Raw genomic sequence first — 13,690 nt, 5'->3', positions numbered from 1 at the left:
GAAAAAATGGGGGGCTAGTAGCTTATGTGGTAGCAGAAACCAATGTCTTGAGTTCAATCATACCAGCCAATAAAAATAAACTTTTGGGATTGGAGCCCAGTGGACTTAAATCATGTTAACTCAATTTTAAGGCGAAATAGATCAGGAGGACAAAATCAAGTTACCAAAATGTGCATTACCAAATAAATAATACGGATCTTTTGAGTAATAGCAAAGTGACCCCAGGTATCAAATTCAATTATGGATAATAATATATATTACCCATTATTTCTTTCACAAAATTTGACGTGTCAAAACATCCACCTATCATTACCTCAGTGACGTAATTTCGGTAGTGCGCGTATATTGCTAGTTTTCCCACGTGTCGTTTAATTAGATAGAACACCTGCGGCTGCGCACCGGAACGACGGTTGACGCGCATTGTTTTAACGCGTTATGTTGATAAGTCTAATGAGTGGTTTTTAGTTACGATGGAAGTGTTGTAACTTTTAAACATCCTAGTAAATACATTTGCTAAATTGTATTAATTTATAATTTTGGCTAGCAACGCATTAAAGTAAAATACAAATACGATTTTTAATGGACAGCCAGATGAGTCGCCTGATGGTATGTGATCACCACCGCCTGTAGACATTCGCGCTGTAAGAAATATTAAAGTTCTTTACATTGCCTTCTAGACCTTGGGATCGAAGATGTCTCTTGTGGTTGTAGTTATACTGGCTCACATACCCTTCAAACCGGAACACGATAATACTCAATATTACTATTTAACGGTGCTGTGTGTGGTACGTGCCCAGACGGGCTTGCACAGAGCCCTACCCACCCCAACTAGCCCACTAAGTAAATGCAAAAATATGAGCATTAACGCCTAGTTAGAATATTAGATTCGCATAAAATCTGCCATTTTTGACAAGATGCTATCTAAATCAGATACGAACGTCACAGGCGTAAATACGTCATCATTTGTACGTCAGTCACAATTGAATTTTCATTTTAAATAAAATATTCAGAATATCGCCCTTGTTAATCGCAAGAGTAGGGTAAAGAAACCTTAGATTAACATATCCCATGCAATTTGCTAATAGCTTTTCATTGATAATACAAAACTACTTCATTTAACTTTGATAGTTAAATGTCCATTTAACTATTAAAGTTAAATGGAATACATCTACTAAAAATTTCCTTCCATTGTTCCGATAGCAACTTCATCGAAAAATCGTTCAAAACCTTTTATCCAATTATATCATGTCAATAAAGTGTAATTTGTTTGTTTGTGTTTAGTCCACCTGTGATAGAAGTCTTACTAATATTAAAAATGCGAAAGTTTGAAACGGCTAAGCTGATCGGAATAAAATTTGGCTCAGAGATAGATTATATTTTGGAATAGCAGATAGGTTATACGCCTAACACTTGCATATCCCACCCTTATCCTAAAACGCGGGTGAAAATGCTGACGGAAATTAGAAAAATATTATATATACCAAAGATTGTGTTTGTATGTATGTTACAATCAAGATAGGACTGTTGACGGAATGATTATAATAGAAATTTATTACTTATTGAATATGAAGTTCCTTTACTGATTATTTATAAAAAAATTATATGAACATTTATATCTACGCTGGATGAACTGGAAATAGTAATACGGAGTATACTCCATTTTGATTTTGATTCGGGACGACCAATGAAAAGATGGATGGATTGTGTGAAAGATGATATGGCTGGAAAGAATGTTACTTGTGAGATGACGTCGAATAGGGAAGTATGGAAGAAGAAGACATGCTGCGCCGACCCCAAGTAAATTGGGATCAGGGCAGGAGGATGATGATGATGTTTAATTAATGACAATATCGATTTCGGTTCGTTAACATGATAATTATGATGATGATTGATAATTACATTGTAAAAAACGTTTGAGAGAATATTTCGTCATTTCTCAAGAAATAAAAGCACCGTTTTGCTTTTGAATACTGATATACTCATACTAATTAAAGAACAGATTCACAATTATATTCATTATCACAAGACAAAAAAATCACTCACATCAATATAATATACTTTATTAATAAATTCAGTGCAATTTATTAATAAAGAAGCCGGGGCGGGTCGCTAGTTAAATTAACCAATGGCCTATCACTTTCTAACATTTCATGATCACGTTCATCATGTTCTGCGGTGAGTTTCGAGTTTATTCTTACGGAATAGTTCTATTACTTCCAGTTCACAAAGCGTAAATAAAATGTTAATATATATTTTTTATGAATAATTAATAAAGTACTCCATCATATTCAAGATATAATAAAATTCTATTACAATATTCGGAACAATCCTATATCGGTTGTATAAACATAGATTCATAAACTATGTTTGCGTTTTTTTATAGATTTTTTTATTGTGTAATTCGTTTTCGTTGTAAACTAATAAAAAATACGAAAGTAGCTTAGCTTGTCTGTTTGTCACCCCGACACGACTAACCACGATTAACCACTGGAGCGGTTATAATAAAATTTCACTGAGATAAGAACATAGACCCATCAATTTTAGGGGGGAAGAAGTTTGATGGGGTCGGTACTGCGGTGCTAGTGTCGTTTATAGATAAAAAAGCATTTTTGAAAATGGAATACACAAATATAATGACTTTTGTCCCAGTGATTATGGGACGCTAGCTGCACATAAGAAATCAGCTATGGACTCGTTTTGAACAGCTCCGGCCGTCGACGTGCAGATAAATAAAGAGGATTCTTGAAAAAAAAAATGGAAAACGTACACAAAATTAAACTAAATCGAAAAACTCCAAGTCTAACTGAACTATTTTAATTTATACTATTTGAAATTAAACATTTAATTTTTATAAGGTTTCATAATTTTGGCGCCAAATGAAGACAAGTGACTTGCCGTTTACAATGAAATGAAATCAAAACGAAAGCTGTCGTAGGTTTCGAAATTCGTAAAAAAACTTTTGAATAAACGCGAAGTTTCGCGGGCGACTCGCTAGTTTTTTATAAAATAAATAATGTCATGTAATAACATCCTTGTCATATTGGAATCAACTTTTATATGACTGCATATAACCTAATCTTACTAGTTAGTAAGATTAGTCATAGTAATATCTCTATGTCATGAATATAGAACTAATTATTTATTGGTAACAATCATTGCTTAATCTAGTAGTTATCTAATGTTAATTAATTAATTAGTTATTATATCAAGTACCGTATGAGAGATTGACTAGGTATAAGATTAGTCGGCTCTTAACAGTATAGGTGATATCTTAACGTTTAATAAAAATATATATATCGCAACACTGACATCGAAATGTCATTGGAACGCTAGCGCCCACTGTCGGCGCTCGACGGAGTCAACTTTTCACCGGCTGTGCGGCGCACTGGACACTTCTCGAGCAGCAGCCGCCCAGTGCGGTCGAATATTGAAACCGACGCGCGTTCCAACTAAGATAATTTAAAAAATAAACGAGTTCATTGGTTTACTGTATTTCGTTGCGCTAACACTACCCATCGACGCCCAGTGCTTGAAACTTAAGTATGGACCATACCTCTGAAACTGAGGCTCATCCTCCGTCATATATATATATATATATATATTAATTAAAAACTGTTTTAGATAATACTCTTGAACAAAGTATATTTTGATGTTAATATTTTAATATTCAAGTCAAGATATGATTTTGCCTCGAGCTTGGAAATGAGCCATGAGCCGAGCTGTCCCAGTGGTTAGAACACGTGCATCTTAACCGATGATTTCGGGTTCAAGCCCAGGCAGGCACCACTGAATTTTCATGTGCTTAATTTGTGTTTATAATTCATCTAGTGCTCCATACCTTCTCCTCGAAGTGTGAATATGCTGCATACCTTCTCCTCGAAGGGAGAGGAGGAGAAGAAATTTACAGACTGTTTATGTATAAAAAATGTAAAAAAAAATTGGAAATTGGCAGTTCGTTGTCAAGTACCGTGAACGATTGAGGGTTTTTCCTTTATGTTGCATTGCCGTTCAGATTACGAGAATCAGTGAATAAGAAAATTCTGCGCTATAACTCCTAAAATTATATTAATTAGCTTAGTTCAAATATTAGATCTATTTAGAGCAGAATCGACATCAAATTCTAAGTTATGACTGAATAAAAATCAATAATTTTTGCTATAAGCTCATTAAAATCTTTATATTTTAATACGAATATAATTATCTAATATTATAAATAAACCACTGAACCGAAGAAAAATTAAGATATAAATTAAGATATTTTTATACCTAAACCTAAGCCAAGCCCCCCCCCCCAACGAAAACTGGCTGTTAGTATAATTTGTGCTAAATTCGTCTAATCAGCGTTTCAAAGCAATCCACTCCATTTATTACGAATGTAACCGTTCACATTTGCGTGTGTGAATTTGGCGTTGAAATTTAATTAGATTTAATCTTATCTAAACATCGATGCACCTGTTGCACAATATGGCGTTTATCGTTTAAATTTTCGGCCATGAAATTTAATTAGTATTTTTTATTTTTATACAAATTGAACTGAGAACTAATTTTTTGTAAAAATATAAGCATTGTTTCTATATTCAAATAACGATTCGATTTTTGAATGTAGAAATCAAATTGACATTTTGTTTTTTTTTTTTAAATTGAAACATGGGCTATGGATCTGTGAAATTCATACATTAACAATGATATAAGTTATTCAAATCTATCCAAACAGTAAGTAGCAAGCCAATGGTAATGTCCAAATTAATTCTCGTACGCTCATCAGTTACTTTTACGTTAAAGGTGGTTCCTCACGGGGAGCATTCGTGAAGTACCGCTGAAATATATTAAATTTTAAAGCGATTGCTTTGTATAAAAGTATTGAATGGGAGACGAAAAATATAAACGTAGCTTGAAAACATTTCACTAGTTCTTTAAGAGAATAAATTCACTTGAGTAAAAAAAAATATGACGATAAACGAAAAAAAAAGTGTTTACATCTAAAATTCATAGAATTATTATTCTAACTAAAAGCGTAATGATTAAATAAACGAAAAATCTCATAATACCGACAAAGAAATCACCATAGTGTCGAAAACGACCCCGTGAGTCTATTAACAGAGATGATTCGACACATTTTTTGATATTGAAATGTAAACTTTATTACTAGTGTCAAAAGTTCAAATTAACTTATTGTAATTGTAAAATTGAGATACGAAAATAGCATTCATAGGGTTCATGTGATAAATTTACTTCACGTCAATACGGTGCGTACCTACGATATACTTTCAATAGCGAGAATTATCGATATTTTATAGTGATGTTACGGTTCATTGCCTTCTGTTATAGTGACGAGCCGTTTTATTGTGATTTAATTATTTGGCTCGATATTTACTAGATTACTGGTAAATTAGGGCGAGGACAAAACATAGTGACTGGCTGTTTCTTTATTTCGTTTACATTATAGTCATACGTCATTTTCTTTTGTTATATTGTATTTTTAATTTGATTTTCTGTACGTGGTATTAAGGCTCTATTGAAGCCGTGAGTTGGCACCATCATATATCGCCAAGGAACAATACTTAGTTGTCTGTCGGTTTGAAGGGTAAGTGAGGGTGGTAACTACAGGCATATGGGACATAACATATTAGATCACAAGGTTAGTATCACACTGACGGTGTGAGGTATCCTTAATATATCAGTACTGTACAGTACAGTATATGTGTGTACTACCGGTACTAAGTGGTCCATTTGTAAATTTGTCTACAGAACTGTTTAATAAAAAATAACGTGTTGTTTTCAAATATTTTTTCTATATAATATTCTCAAAGTGTCGATTGCATTCATTGATCTCGTCCTGACCGATGTCGGTCACGGTCATTCACAACGGAGCGCCAACTGCGCAGGACCAACGGCTGTACGTGCTTCCGACTGACCAAATCGTTGACTGCACTGTATTTCTAGACAGAAAAACTCGATAATTGTTTATTGACACGGTTTTTGATTCCAGGACCTCGAGATATGGAGCCCTATAAAAATGCCGAGATGGACCAGTGGTTAGAACGCGTGCATCTATGAATGCGGTTTAAAATCCAAGCAAGCACTACTGAATTTTCATTTTTGCTCTGTGCTGATGAAAAACATCGCAAGGATACCATCATATGTTTAATTTCAATGAAATTCTGCCTCATTTGTTTATAATACATATTGGAGTTGGGTTGTGGAAAAAACTATACTAAACCAAACTTTCTCCTGAAAGGGAGAGGCTTTAGCCCAGCAGTGGGGCATTTAAAGGCATTTAATGGCTACTCTATTTATTTTTTATTATTACATTGCCATTATGAACACGAGGCATTGGCGATTGTATAATATTAAACTACACAATAAATAGCATGAAAGTTGATAAATTTTGATTTGGAAGGCTAACTGAAAAAACTTCGAAGTCAATATAAATAATAGTTACTGAGTTCGGAGCTGCTCTTCGCTATTTCGTCCTCTATAGACTGAGATTAACTTCATAACTAAGGCTTATAAGTCCTTATTTAAGAAGTAATATATTCAAATAGTTTCGTATCTATAAATTTTTTTATTAAAATACTTTTAATTTTTTTGGGCAAGGTCATTTTAAAAATGTTCATATATATGACAAATCGTTATTTAGCTGTATGTTGTATGTTGGTATTATATATAAAGCAAAAACGTGGAAAATATGTTCCAATATGATTCGGCTGTTTTGATTCAGATTGAAAATTTGTGTAAAATAAAAGTTGAACTTATATTTTGTTTTTATTATTACCAAAATGTGTGAGTAGTGTTTATTATGGACTCTTAAATCAAAATTTTAAATTAATCGACTCATTTATGTAATAGCGCCAACTGCTACACCGTTTTGGAAGTTGGCACACAGCCTAGAACCAGCGTAGCCAACGTAAACCTGTATCGAAAAATATATCGTGCGTAAGACAAAATCGAAGTGACCAATCAAAGCATGTTCAATATTGTTATGTTTGTCAATTTAAGATTTACAGATGTGTGATTGTGTGCATATGTACATCCCTGACTTTGTGTTGGTGAGTAGTTTTCATTCCTGTAAGAGTTTCGACATCCAACTGCATTTAACTGGTTATTTCATTGATGTAAATTTTCTCTAACTAGCATTTTCATAGAACTTCCATTAATTGCACTGATGTTGTATGTAAAAACTTTGATAAAATGAATTACGAAGCTGTTCGAATCTGAGCGACATTAGTAGTGTTATTGAAATTTTAAAATAGCTGCATTATTTTTATAGGTTGTGATTTTCGTTTTATAGGTTTACAAGCGATTCAACAAATTAGATTATCTGCACCAGATGTCGAGACCGACAGTTGTTGCCACGTTTATTGACATTTAATGGCTCGATGTTGAATCACGGGAGGCGTACGTTATTGAGTTATGAATTTGATAATTGGATAAACGTTTTGTTGGAGTGGATTTCAACCACACTTAGGACATTAGTTTATACGATCCGGGAGATGGCTTGGAGCTTAATCCACCATTATGAACTAATGCGTGTTGTTAAATAAATATGTGGCAGATATTTAACTGTCACTAATTTAGCAAAAGCAAAAATCATATATAAATTTTAACTAGAATAAAATAATATTTCTTATTTATTTTATAATAAAACTGTATCCTTTTCGAAGTTGTGTTTGAAGTAAATAGTTAAATACTAAAAAGTTGCAAGGTGGTTGCAAAGGTCGGCTGCGTTCGTTACATTCCAACGCTGACCTTTAAGTTTACCCTTTATATGACTTAGGTTCTCTTTCAGTACTACAATAAAAAAATCGATAACACATAGCTAATCAATTCAGTAGATTACAATTAAAAGGAGGGTCGTTAATGAGTACGTATTTGTTCCAACGGAGTCTAGACTCATTTATGTTTAAAACTGTTGTTTCTGACAATTGTGGAAAAATCTTTCTTTCTCGTTCAATGGTATTAAAATACCTATTAACACGTCTCGCTCACTTGGTTTAATTAATATATCCGTATCCGTCTTCGTGACTGAGCTTATTCATGTGGCAAATTTTTGATCGCAAAAGAAATATTAATTTATTTTTTCTCTTTAAAATATACTTAGAGATGTTAGGGATAACAATTAAATTATATTAAGGGCATATTTATTATGAATTCCTGACTAGATTTTGGTTTTTAATTAAGTACGCACGAGATATTATTACTACGTCCATTCCAGAGAATTGAAAATAAATTTTACTTAACAAATTTTCACAAGTCCGACTTTTTTCTCTAGATTTTTTTTTATATAAATATAGTTCTTATATTTTTTTTATTTAAATATAGTTTTGTTTTAATTGGTTGTAGTACTTGGCTTTATAAGCCTCGATAACGTCACTGCGAGGGAAGGCAAGTCATGATACTAAAGCCAGATGTTGGGAGCCCACTTAAGGGTTTAGAATACGTGAGCCTTATTACTTCGCTCGCGTCTTACTCTGAGGCCAGCCCTCGGCTTAAGAAGCTATCGATGTCGGGAGGGTTTTAACCACTAAAGCAACGACAATTACACTTTTATAACAGAACACTCGGGCTACTGGGTACTCCCCACTCATCAAAATCAAAATATACTTTATTCAAGTAGGCTTTTACAAACACTTTTAAATCGGCATTTAACAAACTATATTAAGTGATGCCACCACCGGTTGAGAATGTAGATTCTACCGAGAAAAACCGGCAAGAAACTCAGTAGTTACTCTTTTTCAACATTTTTCAAATACAGTCATGTTAGTTTAATACAATTATATATGTATGTTATGTCTCCCGTCTGGAAGTCAACAAGCATTAACTCCACGCTTTTTTATCATCTATATTATTTTGTATCAAATAATATGCCTTATTTATCAATGTATTTTTTACAAATGATTTGACTTTATGAAACGGCATAGTTAAAAATACATTCCTATATCTACCGCCATGCAGCAATAGTTCGTGTTGTTGTGTTCCGTTTTAAAAGGCTACTCGCCCTGACAGAGAGAACTATAGGTTCAAGAGAAAAAACAGCACATTTCTCAAGATCGGTAGCGCATTGGCGATTTAAGGAATGGTAAAAATTTCTTACGGCGTCAATGTCTATCAGTAGTGGTGAACGTTTACCATCAGGTGATCCATTTGTCTATTCGTCTATCTATGCTATTAAAAAAAAGCGGCCAAGTGCGAGTCGGACTAGCCCATGAAGGGTTCCGTAGCAGCAAGTAACGAGGTTTATGTTTTTAAAATTCAATTTTTTATTTTTATATTTGAGTGGTTTGAATGAAAGGTAAAATGGGGTTTACGATTTATGACGTATTAAAAAAAATACTTACTAGATTTCGTTCAAACCAATTTTCGGTGGAAATTTACATGGTAGTGTATACTTTATATTTTTTTTAGTTTTAGTATTCTCCTATTTTCGAAGTTATAGGGGGGGGGGACATTTTACCATTTTGGAAGTGTCTCTCGCGCAAACTATTCAGTTTAGAAAAAAAAGATATTACAAACCTCTATACCATTTTTGAAGACCTATCCATAGACAACCCAAACGTATGAGTTTGATGAAAAAAATTTTTGGAGTTTCAGTTCTAAGTATTTTTCTATTTTTGTGTGCAAATCATAATGCGGTTCACAGAATACATCTACTTACTAAGTTTCAACAGTATAGTTCTTATAATTTCGGAAAAAAGTGTCCGTGACATACGGACGGACAGACAGACAGACATGACGAATCTATAAGGGTTCCGTTTTTTGCCATTTGGCTCCGGAACCCTAAAAATCACCCGGAAGGCAAAACAAAATGTGTATCATATTTTACTATAGTATTTTTAATCATAGGGAAAAATGTACTTGTACAACATACTCGACCTTGAAATAATTATGATTGTGTTCTTGTGTAGTTTGTCATGTGTGATCAAAGGCATCATTGTTGAATTAATCTGCGAGAGTTGTTACCGGATTAGTAATGACGAACATGTATCATGACTAAGCTCGTGTTAAGATCTTGACAGCTAAAATCCAACGGTTGACAATTCATAATTGTACGCACAGCTACTGCTCGATCAAAATCAAAATCAAAACATACTTTATTCGAGTAGGCTTTTACGAGTACTTTTGAATCGTCATTTAACAAATTATTTTAAGTAAAACTACCACTGCTGATGTAACTATCTGCAAATAACACATTCCGTCCTCTGGAGGAGTAATTTTTGCAGCTGATTCCGTAGTTAACAGTTATACATCTTTTTTGCAATCGTGCCCGTCCTTATTGGACCCGTAGGCTCGTCCTGATTCAACCCTTAATCAAGCAATCTTAGGTTGAGAGTCACGTCTTCTAGCGACATGGGCTCTCTGGTTGGACCTACATTGCCAGTATGTTTAAAACTTATGTCTTTCAAAGCAGAATGCTAATAAACGTGCCTGTCATCAGATCATATGTTTATTGAACTGTTTTTTGAAATTAAAATAGCAATTATTTAGTTTGTTCATTGATTATGTTTATCTTGATGATCAAATGTCGTGAATGAAATTAATAACGGTATGGCATTCATATATATATTTTAATTTATTTATTTTAGTGAAGCTGACGAGGTCACAAGCACTCCAAGAAGCTTAAGTCACTCCTTTGTAGACTCTACATTTCAAATTGACGGTAGCTCAACATTATATGAAATATTGTGAAACGGGCCTACTTCGTAGTATATTTTAATTTAGATTTTACACCCTCCAAGTCCTAAGATAAGATACTTTGTGTTTATTTACACTAGTGAGTATAATTACTTGCCTACTCATCGTACAACTTAACACAAAGATTGTTACCCTCTCTGGGAGTCCTGTCGACAAACCGAAGACCACGCGAACGAAGTCGCGAGCGGTAGCTAGCTAGTTTATAATAAAATCCCTATTCAAGCTAAACGTACAAATGAAACCAATAAAATGATTTATTTATGCAATCCATTGTGTTACGTATAAAGGAAATCTGTTCTAAATTAAAATCACGCTTATAATTAAAATAAAGGTATTTGTCATTCATTTTAAAATTTTAAATAATGGTTTATGGTGTTCATTGCCGGGTCTAACAAGCGCGCGTCCAGCTCGGAACAATTCAATTACCGAGGGTTGTCGCTCAGTCGACTTTTGGTCTGATATGTAAAGCTTATGTTACAAAATAATTATTTATAATTAATATAAAACCTCAACTTTTTAGTGTGGAATAAATTTAAAATTATTTTAAATCATTTTATTTAATCAGTAACTACTTGTAAGACATTTTAAAGTACTGATAATGCGTTGCATCTAAACATAGGCATCCTTTAGATTAAAAACCGACCAAATCTGGAATGCACTATCGCTAATACCCATCAAATTGAATAGTCGACACAGAGCATCGTTCAAGTAAAAACTCATTCATTTCCCACAGCTGGACAAATATTTTTCATTTAATACACAGTTCCTAACAATGATTTCCTTCTTCTCTAATTCTTTCAAATCAAAAACAGAAATGGTATCGTTGAAAATCTTAAGTGCTTGTTTATGGATTCTGCGATCTTCAGTTGAAGTACCAGTAATCCGTCAACTGGCTCATTGAAATTGTGAGCTGCACAAAACGTGACATGCGTTTGAACTCTTGTAATTTTCAACCCTTGCCTTGCTCACGGGGGTGGAGGCGACCCGCGGAGCCCAGCGTGTGGGCGCTTTGTCCAAGCACGGGTTCTGGACAAAGGGTTTGACATGAAGCGACGTGTAATGAACACTGAATTCGACACGTGTTATATTATTGTTAATGTTTTTTCGCCTGAGGCGTCAATACGCTGCAGGGCTAGATGTAATGAACCGATTTTATGTTTGGATTTGAAGTGGTGATGGCCGACTTCTATTGATACTTTTACCTCCGAACTGCTTACTTACATGATTAAATAACTATAGTACTATAATTTGGTAATATTTTTAATTTATATTAAACTTATTCTTTATTGAAAAGTCCTTTTTAATTACAAAATAATTGATTACAAAAATGCAATATTAAAACTTTTCTGAATTAAACATAGATAGTCTATAAAAAAAATAGTAACCATTTTTTGAGTAAAATAAAATTCTAATATCTATCTATAGAGAGAGAGCCAACATAGCTTTCAAAATTAACACTGCAGCGGCAGCGGGTTAGAGGAGACGAGTCCTCAGGCGCAACGGGAAAACGCAGCGTTCTCCAACGTTAACATGTGCTAGGAGAGAAAAGGTTCTTACCTAATGATCAGATCCTTATTTAAAACTGAAAATTGATTGTGATATTGTAATTCACTTGAAATTATATTTCCACGGGTTTTAATTTCTAATTAACTCCCACGAATGTCTGAACTGAGCTGAACGTTCCCGTCGAGGACCTTCGACGCGGTCCATGATGATGGAAACGTATAGTCAATTCCGATCGAAGAAGGAATAACAATAAACAAACCTTAGATTTACGTACCTTATATAAATAACTCATTTATACCGTGCACTACTAACAGTTCTTACAGTAGTGTATTATAAATATAAATATATATATATATATATTAATATTGAAGACCCAGCTTCAAGTAAATAGGAACGTCAAATAATTAACAATATTTAATATAGTTTACAATATTTATTTTTCCAGTTTTTGTTACAATCATCCATTATCTTCCGCTTTGCAATCCAGATTAACAATTCCCATGTCAATTTCAAAAATATTCTTCCTCTACTTTTATTATAAAAATGTCAAACCAAAAAGTATTCATCACATTTATATAATTCTGTGATTGAATATAACTCAATAGCTAAAAGCTATACAACCTTAAATGATTATTTATAAATATTTTATATAAAATAATTTATAGGCTTACAATATATATATTTATAATACACTATTCCATTACATTACTTATATCTTCTTTAATTCGACTTCCAAAGTTTCGATACCAGTTTTGTTGATGCTCTTAACGTATTTTTTCGGAAACCCATAGTGAATATATATATAGATAGATTATTCAAGCTCTCGACCAATGATATCGGGTTAATTCGATGTCAAATGATGTTTATATCGATTTTGGCTTCATGTTGCTGGAATAGTTCGAAACATGTCGAGACTTCTTCGATAGAATATTGAAACCCTTAGATTTAATAATAATATGAACAATTATCAGTTAAATTTATCCTTATTTTTTACCCCAGCGTAGCAAAACAGAGATTGCAATGCGACTGAAATAGCATGAAACAATAAAATTACATTTGTAACAAGGAACAGTCTTCCACCCGTCCACGTTCTAACTCAATTCCAAACAAGAGTCTCACGCCAAAAAAAAAGATTAACAAAAAGTATCTTATGCTATTTTTTATCTGTTACCCACGTTTTTTATAAAGACGACGAATAAAACCCATTATACTGCATACGAAAAGGGGGTGAGACCTTTTTACCGTATGAATTAATGTGACAGATTATCAATATGGAGCAAAAATCGTCCATTGTGTCTTGATCTTACGAAACGCCCTAGCAATATATGATAAAACAAGTTGCAATTTTAATTATAATTCAAGCGATTATCACCCTTCATCAATGGTACTAAGGACGCATTTGTCGGACAAAATAACATTAATGATACGTTTCATTGTGACGATAATTCGTCTCCGTAGAAATTTGCATATCAATATTGAAATTTTTATAGAA

The sequence above is a fragment of the Vanessa tameamea genome, chromosome 5 (assembly GCF_037043105.1).
Source record: "Vanessa tameamea isolate UH-Manoa-2023 chromosome 5, ilVanTame1 primary haplotype, whole genome shotgun sequence".
NCBI lineage: Eukaryota > Metazoa > Arthropoda > Insecta > Lepidoptera > Nymphalidae > Vanessa > Vanessa tameamea.
The sequence above is the reverse complement of the archived record's forward strand: the minus strand, read 5'-3'. Positions refer to the sequence as shown.